This window comes from Coregonus lavaretus, assembly GCF_964263955.1.
Source record: "Coregonus lavaretus genome assembly, chromosome: 35".
Classification (NCBI taxonomy): Eukaryota; Metazoa; Chordata; class Actinopteri; order Salmoniformes; family Salmonidae; genus Coregonus; species Coregonus lavaretus.
In genome coordinates, this window is record NC_140022.1 from 7,769,593 (window position 1) to 7,781,131 (window position 11,539).

Below are 11,539 nucleotides of genomic sequence, written 5' to 3' on the forward strand. Positions count from 1 at the left end.
AGCAGCCAACAAGTGCTCAGCATATGTGGGAACTCCTTCAAGACTGTTGGAAAAGCATTCCATGTGAAGCTGGTTGAGAGCATGCCAAGAGTGTGCAAAGCTGTCATCAAGGCAAAGGGTGGCTACTTTGAAGAATCTAAAATCTAAAATCTATTTTGATTTGTTTAACACTTTTTTGATTACTACATGATTCCATATGTGTTATTTCATAGTTTTGATGTCTTCACTATTATTCTACAATGTAGAAAATAGTAAAAATAAAGAAAAACCCTTGCATGACCGGTAGTGTAGGTCTGGTGACTATACATTTTTGGCTTCATAAATACAGCATCACAATTAACACACAAGACGGTTTCATTTTTCAGAAATATATTTTAGAGTTTATGTCTGAGACAAAATGTCAAAAGCATATAGGTCCCAACAAAAGATATCATTTGTAACAATGGAAAGAAAACAAAAATAACTTTTTTATTTACATATGTAAACTGAGAATAGCTCTTTTTAACCACAGTGGTTTTAAATACAACTGGCTTAAGTGGATAAACGTCTGCAGAAAATGCCCTTCCCAATCAACCACATATAGTCAGTTTTTTAAAGGTCTGATGTTTTATCCATTCTCTACTTTGTGTGACTATCCCCAACACTCTAGAAACATTCTTAGCGAGAGAAAAGCAGTATAGATGGGTGTAATGCCGCGTTCATGTGCTATCGGAGTTATCGGAAAAAACTTGAGCGACCCTCCCAAGACGGAATTATAAGTGGGAATCTCTGAGAAAATGTTGTCGCCTGAGTTGTGATGTTTCATCACTGACCTTTCCAACCAAAAGATGACGACAAATCTGTTTTTGACAACTACGACCTCAATATGGAGAATGTAGCTAGTTTGACCATATATTCAATGTTAAGCAAACTAGCTAACTTTATTATTAGCAACCTTAGCTTGATAAGCTAGCTAAAATCGTATTGGTTGAAGAATTGTTTCAACTTCAAAAGCACTTGAACACAATCTTGTCGGACTTAATTGTCCCACTTCCCAGTTTCCCCATTTCCTATGAGCACGTGAAGTCAGCATAAATACACTCGGAGGTTAGCCTAGCTAACACATATTCCTCTTACTCTGAACACAGTCAAGTCTACTGTCCATTTGCTTTTTTAAGTGCTGGGTAATTTACCTACAAAAACTGAGCATTTAAAAAAAAATGTAAATCTAATGTGGAATTCATTTTGACAAGTTAAGTCCTTTGTATTCTTAGTACACCAAAGAAGAAGAGACATTCACGCTGGGTTTAGTCCTCCAGTTTTCTTCTTCTACTGTGCAAATACAGTGTTACACAGACGTACAGACAGACGGGCATGCAGACAGACAAACCATGCAGAGAATTAGAGGCCGTGAAAGAAAAAAAAAAAAAAAACATTAAATAATTGTTTTTTTTTAACGACCATACCAAACCCTGGGGCTCTTAAACAGTTAATAATAGGAATGGTGTATCAGAAAGCAAACAATGCAAAGCAAAAATAAATAGAAAGTTTACTAAATCCTCAATCAAAAGGAAACATGATACTACCAAAATGTGTGTAAGAACATTAAAATCAACCCAAAACTGCTCTCTAGCTTATTGCAAACTAAACTGAGTTCTTTACTAGGGATGAGAATACATTGATCTACACTGAGACCATGCCTACCAGCTAATGTCATGACTCTGGTTTCTTGACAACCCGGCTAATGTAGCTACAACAGGAAGAAGTGATGTCACAACATTTTCTGAAGTTGAGGTATGGTAATGTACAGTAACCATGGCAGCACAGCAGTAACCATGCTATCAATCAACGACAGCGTATGCATGTATTATCGTGTCAAAAGTAACATTGGTATCTCATTTTGGTTGGTCCCAATTAAGTAAAATGCGAAAGTTAAGCGTCTTTAAAATGCCCCATGCTTTTCTTGAGAGTCTAGCTAGCTACAGTGCAGCCAGGAAACGATACAGTACAAAAACAAATCAGTGTGTTCCCCTTTTTGTGTTCAGAGTGATGTGTGGAAAAGTAACCATTAACAAATACAGTGCTGCTGAGTGTAGGGCCTTCTCCAACCAGCCCAGCTTAAAACAGTGCAGTCATCAACCTCAACCCCCCCCCCACACAAGCTTTTTAAAGTTACTTACTGGGGTAATACCATCTTTGCCATAGCTATTCTCTTTCACAACGTCATAGCTCTCATGTAGGCTACGTATATAATATATTTCTAGGTTTTCCATATAGAACTCTTCTATAAACAGGATCATTATGTAAGTAAATAGACAATTGCTGGAATATGGTATAAAGTAGAAAGGCTGAACTCCATCCCAATGCATGATGAGGACACTAAGAAAGTGTAAAAATCCTCTTGAGCAAGTGGCACATCAACTGTACAGAGTAACAGAGAGAGAACTCAACGCAAAATGACAAATACGCAAATATAAAAAGTATGTTAAAAATTTGAGAATTTCATACATGCCAAAAATAGAAGTGTCACACATTTGAGATCATTGATTAAGAAAAAGTTGATGATGGTATAGTCAATCGACTAGCTTGATGTGGAAATGATAGTGTCAAATATGGCAAATTAACACTTGGCTTTACAATATGTTCAATTCAATATACATGACAAGCTGTTTATAGTAACTATTAACTAAGGTAGTTGCCACCTGGCAAACCATAAATTGGAATTCAATAATTATTTAACAAAAGGTTCAGATATCAAATGTTTGATTCCGTTACCTCTCGAACAGTGTACTTGGTATCAAAAGCCTTGTTTGAGAAAGCCAGAAGCGATACTGTGTATGCCTGCTGTTACTAGTGGTATGAAAGAGCTGGATGCAAACTCATGCTTTGGCTTTTTTTTGCTTGACTACTTCTTTTTGGATAACCTTCTAACCTTGCAACCGACAGGTCTTTCTGGTGAGACATGCTTTTTTTCGTTAGCGATTCGTTATGTGATAAAGGGAAGCTACATAAGGCTAAATGCTAACCTTCAACAGTGCTTTACGAATCAACTGGAAGTTGAAAGTCTCAAATGTTTGCTGGCAACTACCTTTTTGAAGCCTTTTTACAGAAAAATATATAAATCGAAAAGTATAATAACTCTTAAAAGAGGCTGTGAGAGACAAACGTTGTCTACATCACAATCCTGGTAAACATGCTGAAAGATAATTTTTTACGCCATCCTGTCCTCTTTCAAACAGGAAAAAGTATTTCTCTCTCCCCCCTGGTCAGGAACATAATTTAAGGCAATCAATTTCTGACACAATCCTGAAATCCATCAGAGCTTCACAAAGGCACTCTCTCAATGGTGGACCCTCCATCACAGAACTACCAGCTGGACCAATAAGGCAATGATCCAATAGCCTCATCATCCAATAACGGCAAAGGCTGCTTGCTCAACGGCCAACCACAGTCAAGTCTACTGTGTCCTCAGCCAATGACAGCCCGACAATTCTCCTAGGGGCTTTTTTGGCCGCCATCTCTCATCAGTAAACCCACATCTTCAACTCCATCAGTACCAAGTCCTCCATTTAGGGGGACAAAAGCAGGAGAGAAAATAAATGTCCAAGGTGTGTCACAGCCGGACCTGTCCTGTACTCTGTCTCCATATTTGGCCACAGGGCAGATCTTTCCCTGCAGGAGTAAGACTCTTCCGCTACAACGCGCCATTTTCCACCTCCACTGAGTACCCACGCCCTGCCTCGGAGCTAGGGTGCCTTCTGGGGCTGCCTCAGTCAGACTGGCAGAAACAAACATATCTTTAGAGTCACGGTGAGCTGCCCACGGTGAGCTGCCTGGCTGCAGCGCTTTGTCACTTCAGTTCTTCATATCGTATCCCCATTGACTCCCTATTCTGAGGCTGAGCCCACCCCTCTCCCTCATTGGCAGTGGAGCTGCCAATCAAGGTGATAGGCGTGGCGCGCGGGGAGGGGTCTAAATGAAAAGGGACAGTCGAGACTCTCCAGAAGGAAGTCTTCCGAGCTGCAGCAGAGGCCGACAGTCACGGTGCGACGCCCTTACGCTTCCCTCCCTACAATGGCGCTTCCTCCTCCATGGGTTCCTCCTCTGACCTGCTGAAGGGGAACAAGAAGAGAGGAAGGTACGTCAGTAAAACAGGTGGATCTCCATACTGGAAGGTGGCAGAACTGGTTGGTAGTACCTATGATGACCTACCTCTGTTTGTTGGCAACGGAGAGAGAGGCCATGGCGCTGACGGTCTCAGCCTCCTCGGAGTCTCCTCTCTGAGCCTCCAGCACAGACAGACCCAGCTTGGGGGAGCCACGCTGCATGGAGCGCCAGTACTTACCTGGAGAGAAAGGGAGAGAGAGAGAGATGGAGAGGAGAGGGAGAGCGAGAGAGAAAGAGAGAGGGAGGATAGAGAGAGAACAATGTTAAAGGATTAGTAAGTTATTTCAGAAGCTAGCAGATTCATTACCTACCAACAACAGCTGCAAATCCCAATAAAACTACATCTCGTTTTGAAGTTCACTTTCCTTGCTTTGTCCAACAACACTATCATGAATCTAGCAAATACGTTTTGTGGGTCAGAGTGTAGTATTTATTTAGTTTCATTGCACAAACGTTTCTCACATTGGCTATAGCCGAGGCCCAGGAAGGGGCAGGCCTGCCCGGCCAAGTCCAGGGGGGTTGCCTAGCAACATGTGCCTCAGAAAAGAGATAACGTCTGCATAGCGCAACAAATTCCCATGATCCAATGCTTGGTTTGGCCTGAACAGCTAGCGCAATAGCTAAAATGGCTTTGAAAAAATACGATTTCAGCTAATAAGGAGAAGTATCTAACAAAATAATTAAATTATGGAATTCATTAATCATAAACCATTTACAGTACATCTAATGAAATGTGGGTACATTTGCAGACAAAAAAATCTAACTTACTCAACCTTTAAAACAGGAGTAAGCTAAATTGAGGGAGAATTTCCTGCCTCTTCAATCTCAGACAGGAAACTGTTCTTGGTACTTACTGTGTGTTTCTATAACCTTCTCTATGGAGCACACAGCATTCTGGTTGGGCCTCTGCTCCAGAAGCGCCTGAGGGAGAGGATCCAGCTGTGGACAAGACATACACACTGTCAACTATTCCACCTTCACCATGCATCCATTCTTTCTCCTTTTCAGTTCTTCACCAGACCACTATACATGATCTAGTCTGATCATTACCCTTCCTAATTCCTGCTTCCTCCTTCCCTCCTGTCCTCACCTGGTTACCCAGCAGAGCGGAGACGCAGGCCTCGGAGGCGTCGCAGATGGCCATGAGGTCGTGACCTCCCTCCAATGCCAGCACCAAGCGACCCTCCGCCAGGGTCATCAGCTGACGCGTCAGGTACCCAAAACCTGCAGGGGAGGGTGTGTGTGCGAGTATGTGTGTGTGTGAAGGGAGGTGGGGAGGGACAGAGAGGGATCATCAATATACCACAGCTGCAAAGAATACAGTACATGACATACACTAGTATGTGGACACCCACTTAAAGTAGTGTATCATCTTTTGTCTGTCATGTTGTGTGTCTGGACCTCAGGAAGACTAGCTGTTGTCATGGCGGCGTCAGCTAATGGGGATCCAAAATAAAGATCCAGATATCATTGCACCAGTGCTACTTTACACATATACGTACATTTGGAGGTGAGGGTGTAACCGCCTAGGGGAGGAGGGTGGCCCTCGACGGCGTCGAAGCCTGAGGACACCAGCACCACGTCAGGAGCAAACTCATTAGCTATGGGCATCACCACAGACCTAGGGAGAGGGAGAGAGAGAGAGAGAGAGAGAGAGAGGGAGAGGGAGAGGGAGAGAGGGAGAGGGAGAGGGAGAGAGAAAGAGAGAGTTTATCAACTTCAGTTCATGTGTGTTTTTTGGTATTTGGTATTTTATTAGGATCCCCATTAGCTGTTGTGAAAGCTCCTGGGGTCCACACAGAACATGAAACATGACACAATACAGAACATTAGACAACAGCTCAAGGACAGAACTACATAAATTTTAAACTTGCACACGTAGCCTACATATCAATACATACACACAAACTATCTAGGTCAAATAGGTGAGAGGCGTTGTGCCGTGAGATGTTGCTTTATCAGTTTTTTGAAACCAGCTTTGCTGTTCATTTGAGCAATATGAAATGGAACGGAGTTCCATGCAATAATGGCTCTATATAATACCGTAAGCTTTCCTGAATTTGTTCAGGATTTGGGGACTGTGAAAAGACCCCTGGTGGCATGTCTGATGGGGTAAGTGTGTGTGGGCGGCAGGTAGCTTAGTGGTTAAGAGCGTAGTGCCAGTAACCGAAAGGTCGCTGGTTCTAATCCCCGAGCCGACTAGGTGAAAAATCTGTCGATGTGCCCTTGAGCAAGGCACTTAACCCTAATTGCTCCTGTAAGTCGCTCTGGATAAGAGCGTCTGCTAAATGACTAAAATGTAAATGTAAATGTGTCAGAGGCATGAGAAGGGTATGTTGTGTGTTACCTGAAGGCTGCCAGGTACTCTGCATCTCCCATAGGGGGCTCCAGCCCCCCGGTGAAGGCCATGTTAACATTAAAGCCTACTCCTTGACCACTGCCCACCTGACAGAGAAGGGATGGGAGTAATAGCCATGAGAACACACACACACACACACACACACCATGTTTCCATGATATTTGTCGTCATTACCTCGTCGGGTGCTCCGCTGCCAGGGAAGAAGTTTCCGTCGTCGTAGCGATGGAGAGACAGGTACAGCACGTTGGGGTCGTCGTAGAACGCCTGCTGGGTCCCGTTGCCATGGTGAACATCCTGATGGACAGCACACATGGCCAATCAGATGACTATTGTCCCATTGTCCCATTTTGTCATCTTACATCCCATGGTAATTCTACAGCCATTTACAAAACCCACTTTCTCTTTAAAAGGCCAGGTGAAGGACCAGCATAAACTCACCCAGTCTACTATGAGGATCTTGCAGACGTTGAGTCTCTGTTGGAGCAGTCGGGCTGCGATGGCTACTGAGTTAAAGTAGCAGAACCCCATGGGAGTGCTCTCTTCTGCATGGTGTCCAGGGGGTCGAACTACAGCAAAGCCGTTCTGGGAACCAGACGCAACAACTACATTACCCACAACTCCATCCATGAGGGGGAGTGATTGAGTGCATCCTTTGTGAATAAGAGGAAAAAAGTGTAGAGCGACCTAACCTTAATGGAGGAGTAGAGGGATGAAAAGGAGAAGAGAAGGGTAGAGAGGACGCACCTTCAGTTCACCAGTGGCCACTTTGAACACCAGCTCCACCACAGAACCTACAGCCAGACGAACTGCAGTAGAGGAGTGGACCTCGTTCCAGATGGTGTCACTGTCCACCTGCAATCATCATCATCATCACAGTTAAAGGGATACTTCGGGATGTTGGCAGTCAAGCTCTTTATCTACTTCCCCAGAGTCAGACGAACTCGTGGATACCATTTTTATGTCTGTGTGCAGTTTGAAAGAAGTTGCTAACTAGCGTTAGCACAATGACTGGATGTCTGTGGTAACAGCTTGCATGTTACCATAAGCTAGCATGCTAGCTGTTACCATAGATGTCCAGTTATTGTGCTAAGGCCAGTTAGCACTAGCTGGTGAAACTACCTCTAACTTCCTTCACACTGGACACAGAGACATACCTATTGTATCCACGAGTTCATCGGACTCTGGGGAAATAGATAAATGGGTTCATTGACAACATCCCAAAATATCCCTTTAATGATTTGACCATAGAGGAGGAGGAGCAAGAGGGAAAGAAGAGTAGGGGTAAGAGAGGAGGAGGACGACGAGGAGGAGGAAGAGGAGGATGAAGAGGAAGAGGAATAAGAGGAAGAGGAGGAAGAGGAAGAGGAGGCAGAGGAGGATGAAGAGGAAGAGGAAGAAGAGGTAGAGGAAGAAGAAGAAGTTGGGAATAAGAGGAAGACTCACCCCCACTCCTCCACATGGTAATCTGACCAACATGGGCGTGACTGAACAGTCTAGTTTCTGTCGGAGGGGGTTGGTTCCATACAGCAGGGCGTGGGCTTCAGAGTGGACTGTCTGGAGCTCCTCCAGAGTGGCCTTCCTACCACGGATACACTACACACACACACACACACACACGAGACATGTAGCATTTCCATTCTATTAATTTCCTTTCTTTTCTCTATGTTTAAGTGAATCAAAAATGACAAAGTACATGGAAAGGTTAAGCAATGATGTCATTTTATGCATCAGTTGGTAACTCCTAGCAACATAAATGCATTCAATTCACCCTTGTTTGAAGACTATAAATAATGTAAAAAACCAACTACAACAGAGAATAGCAAAGAAGGATGGTTGAAGGAGAAGCCTTTAGAATGTACCTCACACTGTCCCCTCAGTCCTGTCTCCTGCAGTCTGGACCAGATGCTCTGGATGCGGCCGGCGTGCTCCGGATGGGTGTGTGTGTTCCCACACATACACTGGTGCTTCTGCATCAGAGAGTCATACACCAACCCTGCAGGACAAAACCAGGACATTAACACACAAACACACATTACCACTGACGCACAAACACACACACACACACACACACACACACACACACACACACACACACACACACACACACACACACACACACACACGTGGAAACAACAAACTGACAGAGCAAAAGAAGGAGTGATAAAGGAACGACAGACCAAGAGAAAGATATGAAAGAGAAGAGCACTACTGCTAACCAGTGGTGAAGCGAGGTTTGGTGGGAGGCTCAGGGGGCGGCACGGAGAGGTGGAAGGAGGAAGCAGAGGCCGGAGACGATTGGGCCCTGGAGAGGGGGCGGTGACCTGGGAAGTTGATTGACAGACCGGCTGCCTCCATGGAAGCCTGATAGTTTCTCAGCTGGTGGATTCTCTGCTGCTCCAACAACATGGCCTGCTGCTCAGAGAGGAAAGAGGAGGGGAGGGGAGAGGAGGGGGAGGGGAGGGGGGAAGAGGAGGGGAAGAGGAGGGGAGAGGAGGGGAGGAGGGGAGAGGGGGGAAGAGGAGAAGAGGAGGGGAGGGGGGAAGAGGAGGGGAAGAGGAGAAGAGGAGGGGAAGGTGGGAAGAGGAGGGGAAGAGGAGAAGAGGAGGGCAGGAGGGAGAAGAGGAGGGCAGGAGGGAGGAGGGGAGGGGGGAAGAGGTGGGGAGGAGAGAGAGAGAAAGAAATTGCATGAAAGCTTTCAACATGTCCATTGTGACATTGAAGGCATTACCTGCTCTTTGCAATGCGTTTACTACATTTGGCCACACGGTGGCAGTCAAGCTATGTGAGCTGAACCGAAACGAATGACATCTATCTGCAGGAGAGAGGGTGGATTTGAAAGATGCATGGTTTCCTCTCATTAAGGAAGGACTCTCTGTCAGTAGCATAGCATCCTGGGACAGGAAATAGCATATTATTGCCCAAGTGGATCATTCAATAAACACAATTACTGCTAAACGAGATAATCGTGTGTGTGTGTGTGTGTGTGTGTGTGTGTGTGCCATGAAGTCAATACGAATATGAAAGTGTCGTGTCAATTTTACTTCTGATTCCTCGTTTGTATGCTGAGAATGAGCCTAAAATTTGCATCATCTAAGTCATGAAACGCAGTCAATTTAGATATATATTAAAATGTATACTTGTTTGCGAGTGAATTTACTTAACATCTGGCGGTTTTCAACATATTTGTGGGCAAAGAAGAAGCCGAACAGTGACCACCGCTTCATGAGAACTATACACCAACTACAACTCCTAACAGGTGAAGTACACTGACTATACAAAACATTAAGAACGCCTGCTCTTTCTATGACAGAGAATGACCAGGTGAAAGGTGTGATCCGTTATTGATGTCACCTGTTAAATCCACTTCAAATCAGTGTAGATAAATGGGAGAAGACAGGTTAAACAAGGATTTTTACGCTTTGAGACAATTAGGACATGGATTGTGTATGTGTGCCATTCAGAGGGTGAATGGGCAAGACAAAATATTTAAGTGCCTTTGAACGGGGTATGGTAGTGGGGGTATGGTAGTAGGTGCCAGGCACACAGGTTTGAGTGTGTCAAGAACTGCAACACTGCTGGTTTTTCAACGCTCAACAGTTTCCTGTGTGTATCAAGAATGGTCCACCACCCAAAGGACATCCAGCCAACTTGACACAAACTGTGTGAAGCATTGGCGTCAACATGGGCCAGCATCCCTGTGGAACGCTTTCGACACCTTGTACAGTCCTTGCCCGGGACATGACCCTGAAGTATGACGTAGGATGACGTCACAAGCACATCGTATTGACCAGTGGTAGCTCGATCCCGCTCGCTCTCTCTCTCACTCACTACTCCCTCCTACCTGTCTGAACAGTAGTTCCTGATGCATGTCCTCCTCCTGGTTCTCTTGGGGGTCTGGGGGCTCTTGTTGATAGTGATCCCACACGGAAGGCCTCCGTCCTGGGGAGAGAGGGCCTGGTGCTCCTTAGCTCTTCCTCGGTCTCCTCCGGGTGACTCTGGTGCTGCCGCCCCCCCGTGGGCTCACTGGGCTTGCCCATCATCTGAGGAGAGGGTATGGGTCAATCCATTGTCTATTCATTGATGATATGCAGTACAGTAGTACGCAGTAGTTATTGCAGTTGTTACAATAGTTGTAGTACAGGAGTTCTATAGTGAAACATGTAGCTTTACTAAGACACGGTGGTCGACATTTTAACACTGAGGTGTGTGTGTCCTTAAGACTTTAAAAGTCAGTGAAAGCTGCTAGAAGCTGGACACAAAGCAGCACACTGAGCGCCACATCTCCTATCCACACGCACTGTCCATGAATGGGAAACTAGATCACTTTGGAATCACGGCTGTGAGCGGGAATAGGGGTCAATAGAGACAATGATCAGGGTCACATTCTTCTGTTGTGGTACAAGGATTGGCCCCCAATCCTCTCTGTCTCCAGTGACTCAGTGTGTAGGTCTCATACCCTGTGAATGGGTAACGGGAAACCTCTGAGAGCACTTGTGAAAATGAAAATGAAATGAAGCTTGTTAAGTGAAAGAAAGAAAGAGAGGGGGGATAGTGTGTGTGCAGGGAAATGAATCAGTCATCCCACTCTGTACAGGGGAACATGCCTTGGCAGTGTTCCTGTGTGTATACAATGGGGCCAGAAATAATTATTTGTATTTTAAGCAGTCATCAGTGTCGGTCCCATTAGTATGCCTATTTGGAAATGTCTAGTGTGCTACCTTGCTTTGACCCATATTAATATTGTGTACAATTATCTAAGTCATCCAACACAAGTGCACTACAAAATATCTGCACTGCAAAAAGTCTTCCAGATACTCAGCTGAAATTGAAAACACAGCAATGTATTTGACTCTGGTCTAATTGTGTGTGTGTGGACGTGTTTAACAATACTTGTGGGGACCAGAAGTCCCCACAGAATAGTAAACCAACAAAAATGTGACCAACTGGGGACATTTTCTGGTCCCCACAAGGTCAAATGCTTTTTCTAGGGGGTTTAGGGTTAAAGTAGAATTAGGTTTAAAGTTAGGGTAAGGG

The 11,539-nt window shown here is 44.8% G+C and overlaps 1 pseudogene across 1 annotated transcript; it reads right to left on the reverse strand.

The window, feature by feature from the left end:
- Window positions 1-445: 445 nt before the first annotated feature.
- Window positions 446-10,567, reverse strand: LOC311109897 (histone deacetylase 4-like; annotated as a pseudogene). Its single transcript has 13 exons — window positions 10,347-10,567; window positions 8,722-8,917; window positions 8,365-8,498; window positions 7,949-8,098; window positions 7,250-7,357; window positions 6,944-7,087; window positions 6,680-6,799; window positions 6,494-6,591; window positions 5,649-5,767; window positions 5,237-5,370; window positions 5,001-5,085; window positions 4,192-4,324; window positions 446-4,091 (listed from the first exon to the last, which is right to left on the reverse strand). The product of its transcript is annotated as a histone deacetylase 4-like (transcript).
- Window positions 10,568-11,539: the final 972 nt, after the last annotated feature.